This window comes from Hakea prostrata, chromosome 10, assembly GCF_041222555.1.
Source record: "Hakea prostrata isolate BN-2017 chromosome 10, UWA_Hpros_2, whole genome shotgun sequence".
NCBI lineage: Eukaryota > Viridiplantae > Streptophyta > Magnoliopsida > Proteales > Proteaceae > Hakea > Hakea prostrata.
Window position 1 is genome coordinate 2,356,440 of NC_142609.1, and position 13,431 is coordinate 2,369,870.

The window sequence follows — 13,431 nt, forward strand, 5'->3', positions numbered from 1 at the left end:
TTCTGCTGAACAGCCGGGTCTCTATAATAGCACATATTGCAAACTCGAAGCTGCAGAAGTTCCGAAAAACGATGGAATTATTAGTAGTACTACCATTTCCTAAGGCAATGATGAATGAATTAATCAAAAAAAAATGTGTTTGTTTTGGGATTACTCTCACCTCGTCTGGGGTTCCTTTATTAAGAAAACGAAAGTGCTCCTTGTCCTCCGGCGTGAAGTTTCTCTCACAAAGTGGGCAGGTCCCTCCTCCTCGTGCTCCGGACGGGTTTTCTAAGTTACTGAGGAGATCATGTGTCTGCAGGTGCTCCATTGAAATCTAAAAATAGCTTCAAAGATGAATGAGATAACAAGAAGAAGAAGAAGTAGCTTAGGAGAGTGAGACACAAGAGGGGGAGATCTAGGGCTAATTTATAGGGGAGATCAAGGCTAAATGATTATAATAAATAAATATATGATTTGCTGTAAACATTTCATGATCTGATATTCTGTGAGTAAGCTAGGAAAGAAGAAAGCACAGAATCTCCTCAAAAGGAGATTAGTGAGAAGTTTTTTTGTCAAAAGGTCAAAGAAAATTGATGTGTTCAAAGAACACCGTGAAGAATTAACATTCAAGGTTTAGGGTTGTTATTGTGTCTTAATCACCGTCCAGGTTTAAATTATCTGAAGTTGATTCAATCATTCATTGTTTGAGTGGTAGCTCCAGGGTGAAGAAGAAATTATAATATTCATTGTCTTCCTCTTGTTTTCTTGGTCATGCACTCATGCATGCATGACAAACAGATCTATCAATGTCACCCAGAAATGCTCCTGCTACTCCAGGTCGTCGTCAAGAATCAAGATAAGATGGGTTTTTATTCTGAAGCGACACTGCTGGAAACTTACTTTCTTCTCTCCGTAACTAGTTGAAGTTGGAAAAGAAAGTTTCGTTAGTTACTACCCCAAAAAAAAAAAAAAGTTTCGTTAGACGCATAAGCATTCAAGTTGGTAATCATTTCATGAGTAGTCGTCAAAAAAAAAACGAACATTCCATGCATGATCACGTGCGAACTGGGCCCCACCTTCTGATTGGCTTTTTCCAACTTTGAATGAATAAACAGGCGTCGTTGTTCTTGACTTCTTGTTCCCACTTTTGGAACAAAGGTCCTGGCCGTACTTTCCCTTTCTGGCTTTACATTAGATTTGCTTTCTATCATAAGAAAACGGAAATCATGGCAACTGTCAGTACGATGCGCCGTCTCCTAACGGTCATCAATTGGTCGTTTTTTTCGTTTTTATAATAACTGCCATTGACTTAGATCACTATAAATAAATATACATACATACATACTGGAGAATGCATGAATGCCCTTTCACTTCACTGCTTGAGGTCTAAATTTTCTTTGTAAGCTATCTTTTCATTGGATACTTACTTGCGTGTATGAGTAGAAAGTACTCACTACGCCATCTCTCCTCTTTTTTCCAATTTATTATTTTCTTTTCTATATGAAATCGAGGTGATAGCAAAAGCAAACGGTCATTTAAGGTTTGATTACATGGGCAGGAATGACATTAGATCTCCTGGCTGGCTATCAAAAATGCCATGTCTCACAAGCATTCTTTGACACTCATTCTGGATCCCCATCAGAAATTTTGGGATATCCTTCAGATGGATTGTCTAAACTGTTTATGCATGCATATGACAAAAAAGAAGAAGAAGAAGATGATAAAGGAGGAGGAGGAGCCCCATTCTCTAATTGCCTTACCTTCCCCTAGGATTTATATTTAAAAAATACAGAAGTCATATTCTGTTAGAATGATTAGTTGTATTATTGCAAAGACTATTATACCCTTCTCTATCAGACTTATTCTCCAAGAATCTTATTCTCATTTACTAAAAAAAAAAAAATCTTTTGCAAGGTTATTGGTGATAACATTATTGTTAGATTTTTCTATTCTTCTCCTGAGACTTTGGTAAGGATATTTTTAGAATAAAAAAATATAAACAGTAAATTAATGGTTTCACTAATAGAATAGACTAATGTATTTAACGAATTGAAGTATTTATTTTTAATTTTTTACCACGGTGAATAAAGGAGTCCAAACTAATCGTTAAGTTGTGTATGGCACCTTGTAGAGAGTGGACCAGCAAAGGTGATTCTAATACACTACAATAAAAGAAATCACTGAAATATATCAACTTGGCCTTCGTACGGTTGTTGTTTCTAATGAGAACCACTCCTATTACTAAGCATTGAACATAAAACAAACGGAACAGTTTTAAGCAACAAGTAACAAGTAGGGTGAGGAATGGGAGATATACTCTTCTAGAGCTACTTGAGAGGGAGAGGGAGAGAGAGGGAGGGAGGAGTAAGGAACTTATTTTCACCGAAATTTGGTGATATCGCCCCTTGGTGAACCGAAACATGGGGGCGAAACGAGATGGCAAAATATCACCTGAAAATCGATAAAAATCACCGATTTTCCGGCGAAACAACGGCGAAAATTGTTTGAATACTACTAAAACACTGCCTAAAAACACCTGACAAATGATCACTGGATTACAGACTTTACAGTTAGCAAACAGATTGTTCAAACTCGGTTATCAATAACGATGAAATGAAACGCAATAGCCATCGCAATCAATTCGATAACGAATAAAGGAAAAAAACAAAAAACAGAGAAGGATCAAATATTCTGAACTACAAAGAGATCCCAACGCTTTCCCTCCCCTAACACATCAAACAACAAATTAATTGAAACAAAAATAAATAAATAAAAACCTAACTTTTGCAGGCAAAAACTTCCAAAGATGAATTTCCTCCGACAACAGAAAAGGAGGGTGAGGATGTGACAAACATAAAAACACAAGACATCACGTAGAAAGAGAGACCATGGGACATTAACGATGAGCTTCCTCTCTCCGGTCTGTACTCGTTAGCTATCGGAGCTTCAGAAATTCCGCTTCCTCTCTCTGGCACTCGTCAACGATTGAAGCTTCAGAAATTTCACTCACCAGAGTACAAACTTCAGTGACTCAATAGTTAAATCAGAAATTGGGTTCCAACTTCCACGTGGTTGAGCCTTCTTTACCCACGCCTTTGAGCAATAAATGCTCAGATGAGGTTCAAGCCTTGTTAACCACGCAAAATGAAAATTTAAAACCGTAGAGCAAATGAGCAATTAATGCATGTCTTTTCAATTATTTTTTATATTTTATTACAAGATTTGGACGATATTTATCATATGAGTCGGCGAAATCTCGATTTTCGTCAACTAGCTGATTTTGGGATATCTCAGCGAAATTTCGTTACTTGGGAGGAGACGTGACCTGGTACGTACTATTTATGAGACCTATCTTTGCGTGCGTGCGTGCGTGCGTGCATGCATGCAAGTGTGTGGGGACGGGGACGTCCCAAATGCATATTTTTATTTGACCTTAAATGTTCCCGCGAGTATGTAGGGCGCCGACACCTATTAGCTACTAGCTAGCTCCAAAATCAGAAAGCAAAAGCAACCTCGATTTTGAAACAAATTAAATCATAAAGAAATTCTGCATGCATGCATGCATGTGCTGCAAATCTTTGTATGAACATATAATACGTGCACGACAGAGCTCAACTAATTACACTGAGTAAGGTGATTGGTTTTGTCTCATGAGAACTCTGAATTAATTAAGTGTTGGTACTTGCAGGTCTTTCAATGTCTTTCATGTGGGTCAGTTGCATGCTGCTATTCAGGCTTATAAAAAGTTTTGTTCAACATTTAGAATATTTCGTTAGATCAGTTGGCTTTTTCATTTCCAAAAGCATACAAAAATCTGAGAGTCTAATTCAATAATTCATTAATGAGTCGTACGTTATCATGATCTATCTCAATAATGGACTTGAAAATGTAGAGAAATGACAGATGATCACAGATTGAGGGCACAACAAGCGTTTAAAAAACAAAACAAGCAGCCTCTAATTCCTTTCTAGCTTTCTTCTCAGCAGCCTTGTTACTATGATAGCACTGATTGCAAAGTCGAAGCTGTAGGTGTTCAAAAAAACGATCGAATTGTTAGTAGTCCTACCAAGTTCGTAAGGCAATACTTAAAGAAATTTGTTTGTTCTCAGATTACTCACCTGGATTTCATTGTAAACATTAGGAAAGTACTCCTCCTTCTCCTTGAAGGTACACTTACACGTTGCACAGCTCCCTTCTCGTTGTTCACGGCGCAATCGCCAGACGAGATCTTGTGTCTGTTTCGCCATTGAAATCTAAATATAGCTTCAAAGATGAATGAGATTGTATGAAGTATATACCTTAGAATGATCGATCGATCGATCGATCGGTGGAGCACTATAGCTGCTCCAGAGAGAGAGTGAGAGATCAGAGGGAGATGAAATGTTCATGTAATACCTGAGATTTTATAGCCACATCTATGCAAGTTGCAAATATTTTATTCAATAAAGCGTGCAGTTCCTTTCGTCCAGATTCTTTCACTTCTGTTCTTTTTATTTCATTGACTAAGACAGAGAAAATGACAGAAGGAATGAGAGCAAAGCGAGGTTGGAAGCAACGTACTTTATGTCTTTATCATTCATTATTTTGTTATCAAAGATATCATTCTCATTGACATATATATACACTTTTACTAAGCATGCAAACAACTTCTTTTGTTCAGATGACCTTTCCTTGAAAAGTAGTTGCATTAACTAAAAGGCCATGTTTGTTTCCAAAAATCTATGTTAGATTAGGTATTTTTTGAAAAAATCATTTGAATAGTAATCTACAGAGGTGTCAAAATGATCATTCATTAATGAAGCTGCTTGATTATACTCTCAAATGATATAGTGAGCTGGACTTGCAAGCAAAAATCACTTTCAATTAACGTTTATTGTGCCTTAATCACCGTCATTTAAGGTTTTAAATAATTGAAGCTGACTCAATCATTCATTGTTTGAGTGGTGGCTCCAGGGAGAACAAGAAAGAATGTTAGGTGAGATTGATCAAGTTTTCACTTTACGTGCACTGTGCACAAAGCCAAAGCCGCATATCATTATCATTCATTGTCTTCCTCAGCTTGTTTTCTTGGTCATGAATGACAAACAGATCTGTCAATGTCACCAACAAAAGCTCCTGCCACTCCAAGTCAAAAGAAGAGTTTGTTCTGAAGCGACATTGAGACCATTTCGTTTTCAATTGAAAACTTTTGACTTTAAAAATATCTTATCTATTTTGCCTTTTTTAAGTAAATGAGTACAAAGTTTCTAATCGAAACGATTTGTGAATAGCAAACTTGGAGTAGATATCATTCTAGATCGCTTTTGAAACTCGATGAATAAATCTAGATTTGGAAGTATATTTGTAAAGATTCCTTCTGAGCTAAATGTGAGAAATTACAAAAGCTAAAGACAAGCTTCACAACCCTGCTCACAATGATGGAGAGAGAGAGAGAGAGAGAGAGAGAGAGAGAGAGAGTATTTGTTTGACCTTATAACATCTGTAGAGAAAACTAGGTTGCATTCAATTTAAAACAGAAAAAGCTAACTAAGGTGATTTATTGATTTTGTTTTGTATACACGAGCTCATCAAGTGATTGATTCTAGTTCCATTTCCTTAATTTATGTCTTCCATGTGAATCAGTTGCATGATTCCATTCATTCTTGTAATAATCTCTGTTCGACAGTGAAAATATTTCACTAGATCAGTTGTCTTCCAAATTAAAATTAAATAAATCATCAGTTAGTTTTTAATTTATCAGTCAAAGATCGAAGTTGAACAATTTCACTTTCAAAAGCATAAAAAATCTGAGTCTAACTCAATAATTCGTTGAGTGTTGTCATAATCTTTAACTTAATAATTTCTTTTTAAGCAACTTTAATGAACTTGCACTCACATGAAATGAAAAAATAAGGGTAAAAATGTTGATACATATTTCTTTCTTAAATTCTTTAATCAACTTGTGAGAGCTAGAATACATTAATCTGTCTTTTGGGTCTCTGTATCAATTTTCCTTTGTTCTGATTTTTAAGTAGAAACTTGAATACAGCATATATGCAGTCATGCATGCAGCATATCTGATGATACAAGGTTCTATATATAATTGCTGCAAGTTCCTGGAATTCCCAACGCTTGGTTATATTACAAAACACAGTGCAGCAAATAGGCCAATTAAGGCAAAGCCAATATCACCATCTAAAAAAGTAGAGAACAAGTAAAACGCAGCACTTGTGATTGCACGATTGTAACAGTGAATCTCGAAGATTCCATTCATTAATTAAGTACCCCGGCCACTGATCATCATTTGTTTATCTACTTAAGTACCCTATCTAGTATTATTCAGCACATATCATGAATATATCATGAATGTCTAAATTTATAAGATATGTAAACAATTTCAAGATCTGTACGTAATTAGTATTAGGTAGATTAGAGAAGAAAAGAGAGAGATTGAGAGGAAAGAAGAGATAATAAATAGAGAATATGCTGAGCCATAGAATAGGTCTGTATATTTTATAATAGCACACTCACATATTTATAGCAAACTGAAATAGAATTACGTACGTACAAAAGAAAACTCAAACTGAAATGCAACTCCTAAGACTTCCCCATTCAAACCTAAACCTTAATAGGAAATTCACACGTACTATGACTCTAATAAATGATGATAGAACACTGGCAAGTTGAGATATATGGTAAGCAGAATATTATCACAGTTTGAGGACACACATTTTATCCTCCCTAGCCTTCTTCTCTGCAGCCTCTGCTTTCTTCTTAGCCTTCTTCTTAGCCTTCTCCTCAGCACCACCCTCTGCTTCCTCCCTAGCCCTCTTCTCCGCTCTCTTCTTAGTCTCCCTCTGAACAGCCGGGTCTCTATAATAGCACATATTGCAAACTCGAAGCTGCAGAAGTTCAAAAAAACGATGGGATTATTAGTAGTCCTACCATTTCCTAAGGCAATGATGAATGAATTAATCAAAGAAAAATGTGTTTGTTTTGGGATTACTCACCTCGTCTTGGGTTCCTTTATCAAGATAACGAAAGTGCTCCTTGTCCTCCGGCGTGAAGTTTCTCCCACAAAGTGGGCAGGTCCCTCCTCCTCCTCGTGCTCGGGACGGGTTTTCTAAGTTACTGAGGAGATCATGTGTCTGCAGGTGCTCCATTGAAATCTAAAAATAGCTTCAAAGATTAATGAGATAACAAGAAGAAGAAGAAGAAGAAGTAGCTTAGAAGAGTGAGAGACAAGAGGGGGAGAGGACTAATTTATAGCAAAAATTGTGGTGGTGATCGAAATGTGATTTTTAGGGTTTGATGCCGGCAAGTTGCAACTGCGAACGAAGGTCTTAGTCAGCAACTACAATACGAAATCTCAAACCTAAATGATTATATAATAAATAAAAATATGAATTGCTGTCTGGACTTCGAAGAAGAACTAACTGTTCAGTGATAGAAATGTTCATTTACTTGAACTTCGTGCTTCAAGTCAGAAAACATACTTTTTAATTAGTATCTAATCACTTCATAAGTATTTTACGCAAAAAAAAAACATTTCATGTTCTCATATTCTGTGAGCAAGGAAAGAAGAAAGCACATAAATAGTGTTGTCAAACCCAGAATCTCCTAATTAAAGAGGAGATTAGTGAGAAGCTTTTTGTCAAAAGCTCAAGGAAAATTGATGTGTTCTAAGTTATATTTTTAACCTGCAAGCAAAAAACACTTAGAATTAACATTCAGGTTTAGGGTTGTTATTGTGTCTTAATTACCGTCAAGGTTTAAATAATCTGAAGCTGACTCAATCATTCATTGTTTCAGTGGTAGTTCCGGGGAGGACAAGAAAGAATATTATTAGGTGAGATTGCTCATGTTTTCACTTTACGCGCACAAAGCCGCATATATCATTATCATTCATCGTATTTTTTTTTTGGTAAACATATCATTCATCATATTTTTCCTTTTGGTAAACATATCATTCACGTATCGTCATCCCTTCATGCCCACATATAGCTTTTGAAATTGTCCTCTTTACCTATAATAAGTCAAAGATCTGTATAGATATACTTGTTCAAGATTGATGTTCAAGTGTATGTTTTGTGATCTTGGTTGTTTTATTGTGTTTGTGTTTAAGTTTTGATGTTTTCAAGTCAATCAGAATTAGTAACGACTTTACTGTAAGAACATAAATTTTAATTTTGGCAAATTCGTGACATAATAAATAAAAAATTGGTGCCAAGAATTCAAATGCGAGGGGCTGCGTGGAATCTCCTCTACACGTAAGGGGTGAACACTGGACATCAATAAAAAAATGTTTGATGATTTAAGAGTTGATTCAACGGTTGGATCGGGTGTTTTGATGAGAAACGAGATCTCAAAAAGTAAGTGGAGGGAGATAGCTTTTTATAGAAATTGTGAAAATTGATTGGCTTTTGGCCGAGAGAGAAAACAATAGTAAACAATTAAACTAAGATTATAAGCTCTTCTGATAAAGGAGTTTTTTTTTTACTTTTAAATTTTTTTATGATGATTTTTTAAAAAAATATTAAGAGTATAAGGAAGAAGGTAAATATCATTGTTCTGCAAATGAAAATTCTTGTGATGTAAATTTTTTTTTTATATATTTTTAATACAAATGACCTTTTAAGAAAAGGAGGAAAAAAAAACCCAATAAATATTTAAAGCTTTTACTTTGTTGCTTCTCATTTTCTATTTTGACCTATTAGAAAAAAAAACTTGGTAAAAAATGAAACCCAATCTTAGAATCACCTTATCCATACGATACTCATGCAGATATTTTAAACTTGAGTTAAAAATAAAATTATAAAATAGAAAATAGAAAATTTAATATAGTAAGTCAAATTAAAGATTATTTTGGTTAATTAGTATATAATTAATCACTTCTTGAGTAGTTGTCAGAAAAAGAAACAAAACAAACATTCCATAGATCATGTGCGAACTGGGCCCCACTTTCTGATTTGACTTTCCAACTTTGAAAAAACAAGCGTTGTTGCTCCCGCTATTGGAACAGAGGTCCCGAAGCCGAAAATCTCAACCTATTCACATGTCACGCCACCTTTTCTTTTAAAAAAAGTGATGTGTGACAGTGTTGTGAGAGATATTTTCCAATCCATTTTTTAAACTTAATGTGCATTAATTGCTTGTCTAGCACGTCACCTTCTTTTACCAATTACCACACACATGACACAACCACGTGTGTGGTCAGGAAACTTCAACGTGATGCCTGCTTCTTTTTTTTTTTTTTTTTAAGTTTTAACTATCCATTCGAACTTTGTAGAGTTTCAGCTTTCAGCCTTTCAGGTTCATTTCTCTCTCATTTCTTCTCACATATGCGGGGTCGCGACGGAGGTTTTAGATAAGAGCTCCTCAAGCATCGTGGTCTCTGGTTAGGGTTTGGCGTCGAAGAACATGAACACGTAATACTATTTAAGGCTTGAAGCCATCTGGATGATGACGGCCACCATCTCGCTATACGAAAAGAGTCTTCATTTTTTCTTTCTTCTTCAAGCCGTTTGCTTAATCACTCACTCCTTTTCTCTCCATCACAGTTTTTCTGCAATATGGCAAGTGTTTCAGTTTGACTTGAGGATTTGAATGAAAACGAGTGACATCGGTGGTATTTTTCGCTATATTTCGCTAATTCGCCGGAAATCGCCGATTTTTCGGCGATTGTTGGAAATTCGTTTCGACATCATCTGTGCCCAGATGGGCAAATCTAACGGTTATGAATTAAAAAGTAGGGATATAAGTGTAAATATAATTTTTTTTATTTTACAAAATCTAAACTAATTTTTTTAAAATTTATAAATACAATTCCTTGTGTTCACCTACTATGATTGAGATGAAGCTTGTTACTCCATGGGATCACCTTCGAAAGTACTGCCAACAAAGGAGAACGGCGTGGGAAACATATTCCACCTCAAATCTTTGGTGTCAGCTTCTAGTTTACCATTCAATCTGTTAGAATAACAGATTAACATTCTTCATGTAGGTCTTGACGTCATTGGCTAGGATTTCGAGATTGTTGTCGCCGTCCGGTAAGGGTCTATCTTTCATCATGATGCGATGTCGGAATTCGAAGATCTGCAAGCTGATGATGGATTCGAGGAAGAACACGAACGGGAAAGGGAAGAGAGGAAGAAGAAAGTGAGAGAATCGAAAAGCCCAAAATCGAATTTATCCTCTTAACCATTAGATTTTAAAAAATTAGTTCAAATTTTGTAAAATAAAAAAATTTATATTTACACTTATATTCCTACCCTTTAATTTATAATTGTTAGATTTGCATCTGCACACGTGGCACGATCGCAGCTGCTAGCTGCTAGCAGCAACGACTACCGCAAATAAAAATCCCTATAAATATACATTCATAGAGAATTAATGCCCTTCACTGCTTGAGATCTAAATTTTCTTTAAAAAATACGAGAGTGCTTCTAGAAGGCCTTTTCTGAGCAAAGCTAATACTGAAAAAAGGTTAGCTAGCACTACAGGTTGAGTCAGATTCCATGAAAGCCATCTTTTCATTGGATTCTTACTTGCGTGCAAGTGGAAAGTATTCACTATTCAGGCAGAGGCGGGGCCCTCCAAATTTTTTTTAAAAAAAATTTATACTAATTTTTTTAATTTTTCTCCTCCCACATGTAAAATGTCACTATTTAGCCCCCAATATTGAAAACAATTATTTAAAATAAAATTATAATATAAATATCATTCCTAATTAAAAACTAACTTCTCAATCTTTATTATTCTCTCATCTCTTTCATTTTTTTCTTCCTATTTATTCTTTTTCTTTTTATAATTTAAAAAAAAATCTTATTAGGTATTCAAAATATTATTCAAGCTTTTTCTCAATTTTTTTTTTTTTGGTTATATTCTGAATTCTTATTTATTCTCTCATTTCTCTTCTTCTCTTTTCTTTCTAGTTATTCTTTTCTCTTTCTACGAGATGTGGGTTAAGGAAAATTTTGAAATTTTTTTTTTCTTTATTTATTTATCATTTCTCTTTTTCTCTTTTTTTTTTTTTTGTTAATTTTTATTTGATTTCTTCTGCAATTTTTTTATTATTTTATATTATAAATAAAATATCAATAATTAATAAGGTAACTAGGTTTGCATTTCTTACCTTAAAAAAAAAAAATTAGTTTGCATCTCCTACCAAAGAAAACTTTAGTTTGCATATAATTTTTTAAGGTTGAAACCATGTTTAATTTCCCTATATTTTGTCACAAAAAAAAAATCGTTGTCAAGAATATTACCTTTTTTTCAAATATATGTGGGGGCCACAAAATATGTGACATATTCTTTAATATAATAAAATAATTGAGAGGTGACCACCAATGGGTCTTATAAAGGCCCACACAATATGTGTGGCAAAAAAACATTAGTGCTTTCCTAATGAAAAGGTTATCTGGACTTTTATTCTTGTCCCCCCTCCCCCCAAATATTGAATCTTGGTTCCGCCCCTGTATTCAAGACTAATAGATGAAATCGAGGTGATAGCAAAAGCTTATGCCCATGCCCATTTGTTGAACAGGCCGTACCACAGGCTTTGCTGTTTGCTGAAACAGTTTCTTGATTATGGGCCTGTTCAAAAAATTCTCCATTGTTGCACAGCTCACTCCCTCAAAGAGTAATTTATTCCTTGTGTTCTATTGGGCCCAAGCCTTCCAGATCTTGGTCCAGTTTCTTATCCTTGAATACTCTTCCCCATCCAGCTTTGAAGTCCAAATCCAGACTTTGGTTCTATTAAGGCCTTTCAATTCACATCCTCAATTTTTGACATTTTTATTTTTTGATGCGTTTATTATTTATTTTAAATCCTATTTTTATTTAAAAGAATAGAAAATTTCCAAAATTCATAATAGATTTTTTTGTCTATTTTAGATGCTAGGTCAAAAGGTCATCCTATCCATTTTTGCATAAGTCACTTAAAACACAAATGCAAGTTGAAGATATAGTAGTAAACATACATTTTATTTTTTTACAAAAACCTATTATTATTCCATATTTTATTTTATTTTATTTTATTTTATTATTATTTTTTCATTCTCAAACCTTAATGATCTAATTTCGGCTGTCATTATCAATTTTTTATTTTAACTTACCAAACTTATTTTTCATTCCATAATTTATTCTAAATTTTTTATATTCTCGCATTCATTTCTCTTAAGTATGCAAAATAGAGAATGAGAATTGTATTGAGCACGCCTGAATTAGGAATTATCTTTCTCATTTTCTTTGTTTAGATAGGTTCATGCTGCCTTAAGTCCTAGAGATGTCATGCTCTTCTACAAGCTCCATGGGTTATGTGAACGCTCATTGTATCTTGACAATCCTGCATTTTGAAAACAACAAAGGGTGTTAACAAAATAGATTAAAAGTATATCTTTTTCCTAAATGCAGGGTGGATGAAAGTGAAAAAAGTACATCAAAGGTAGAAAAAGTCAGCGATATATCACAGTGTCAAAAAAGATATATTTTGTCAATGCTCAGTGCACAAAAATAACTCTCTCCTTAATATATGATAAAGGTGTGCAAGGAGAGTATAACCCTTGAGTTCAAATCCACAATCTATGAGGGTAAAATTATAATGCTCCCCTCATACCTTTTCACCACAAATTAGAAAAAGAGTTTATAATTACTAGATGTTCCACTTTTACTTTATTTTGTCAACACTTAGAGATAGATTTCATACTTGACACAAAAAAAAATAAAGATATATATCTCATCCTTAATGTATGATGAAGAGGTGTGAAAAGAACATATACCTCTACCCAACAATTATACGCCTTAGAACTCTCCTTCTTAATGTGGCCATTGTATTATTTTTTCATTTGACAACCACACTTTATATGATCCATGTGACTCTGAAAATTCCCCTAGAGAAGTTGGAAAATTTTAATTTTATGATGTTTACTTTGATATTTTAGTAAATTGCACTGGCACCCCAAAATGGAAGCCTTAATGCACTGACACCCCACTTTTTGTTTAAAAAGCATTGAGACCCCAAAATTAAATTTTCATTGGATATATTTGTCCAATTTTTCACTGAAAACCTTTCAGACACTGTTTATTATAGGGATATTTTTGAAAATAAACAGCGATTTAACTGTTTTCAATGATAAATTTGACATATATATCCAACAAAAATCCAACTTTAGGGTCTCAAAACATAAAGTGGGTGTCAGTGCTTTAGGCCTCCATATTGGGGTGCTAGTGCAATTTACTCTTGATATTTTGGTTCTACAAACATCTGGGCAAAATACCCAAGTGGCTTTTGTCATTTTAAGTATGTTTAGACCTCCAATTTACTTCATGTTATTCTAAAGAAACTAATGACATTTTAGTTGAATTTTATCTTCCTAATTTTCAGCTTTCAAATCTTAGAACTGTGTGGTTTGTTGGTCTTTTCATCTCCATCGTAGCACTAGTGTGCTTGAAATGAGGTGGAGTGGTGTT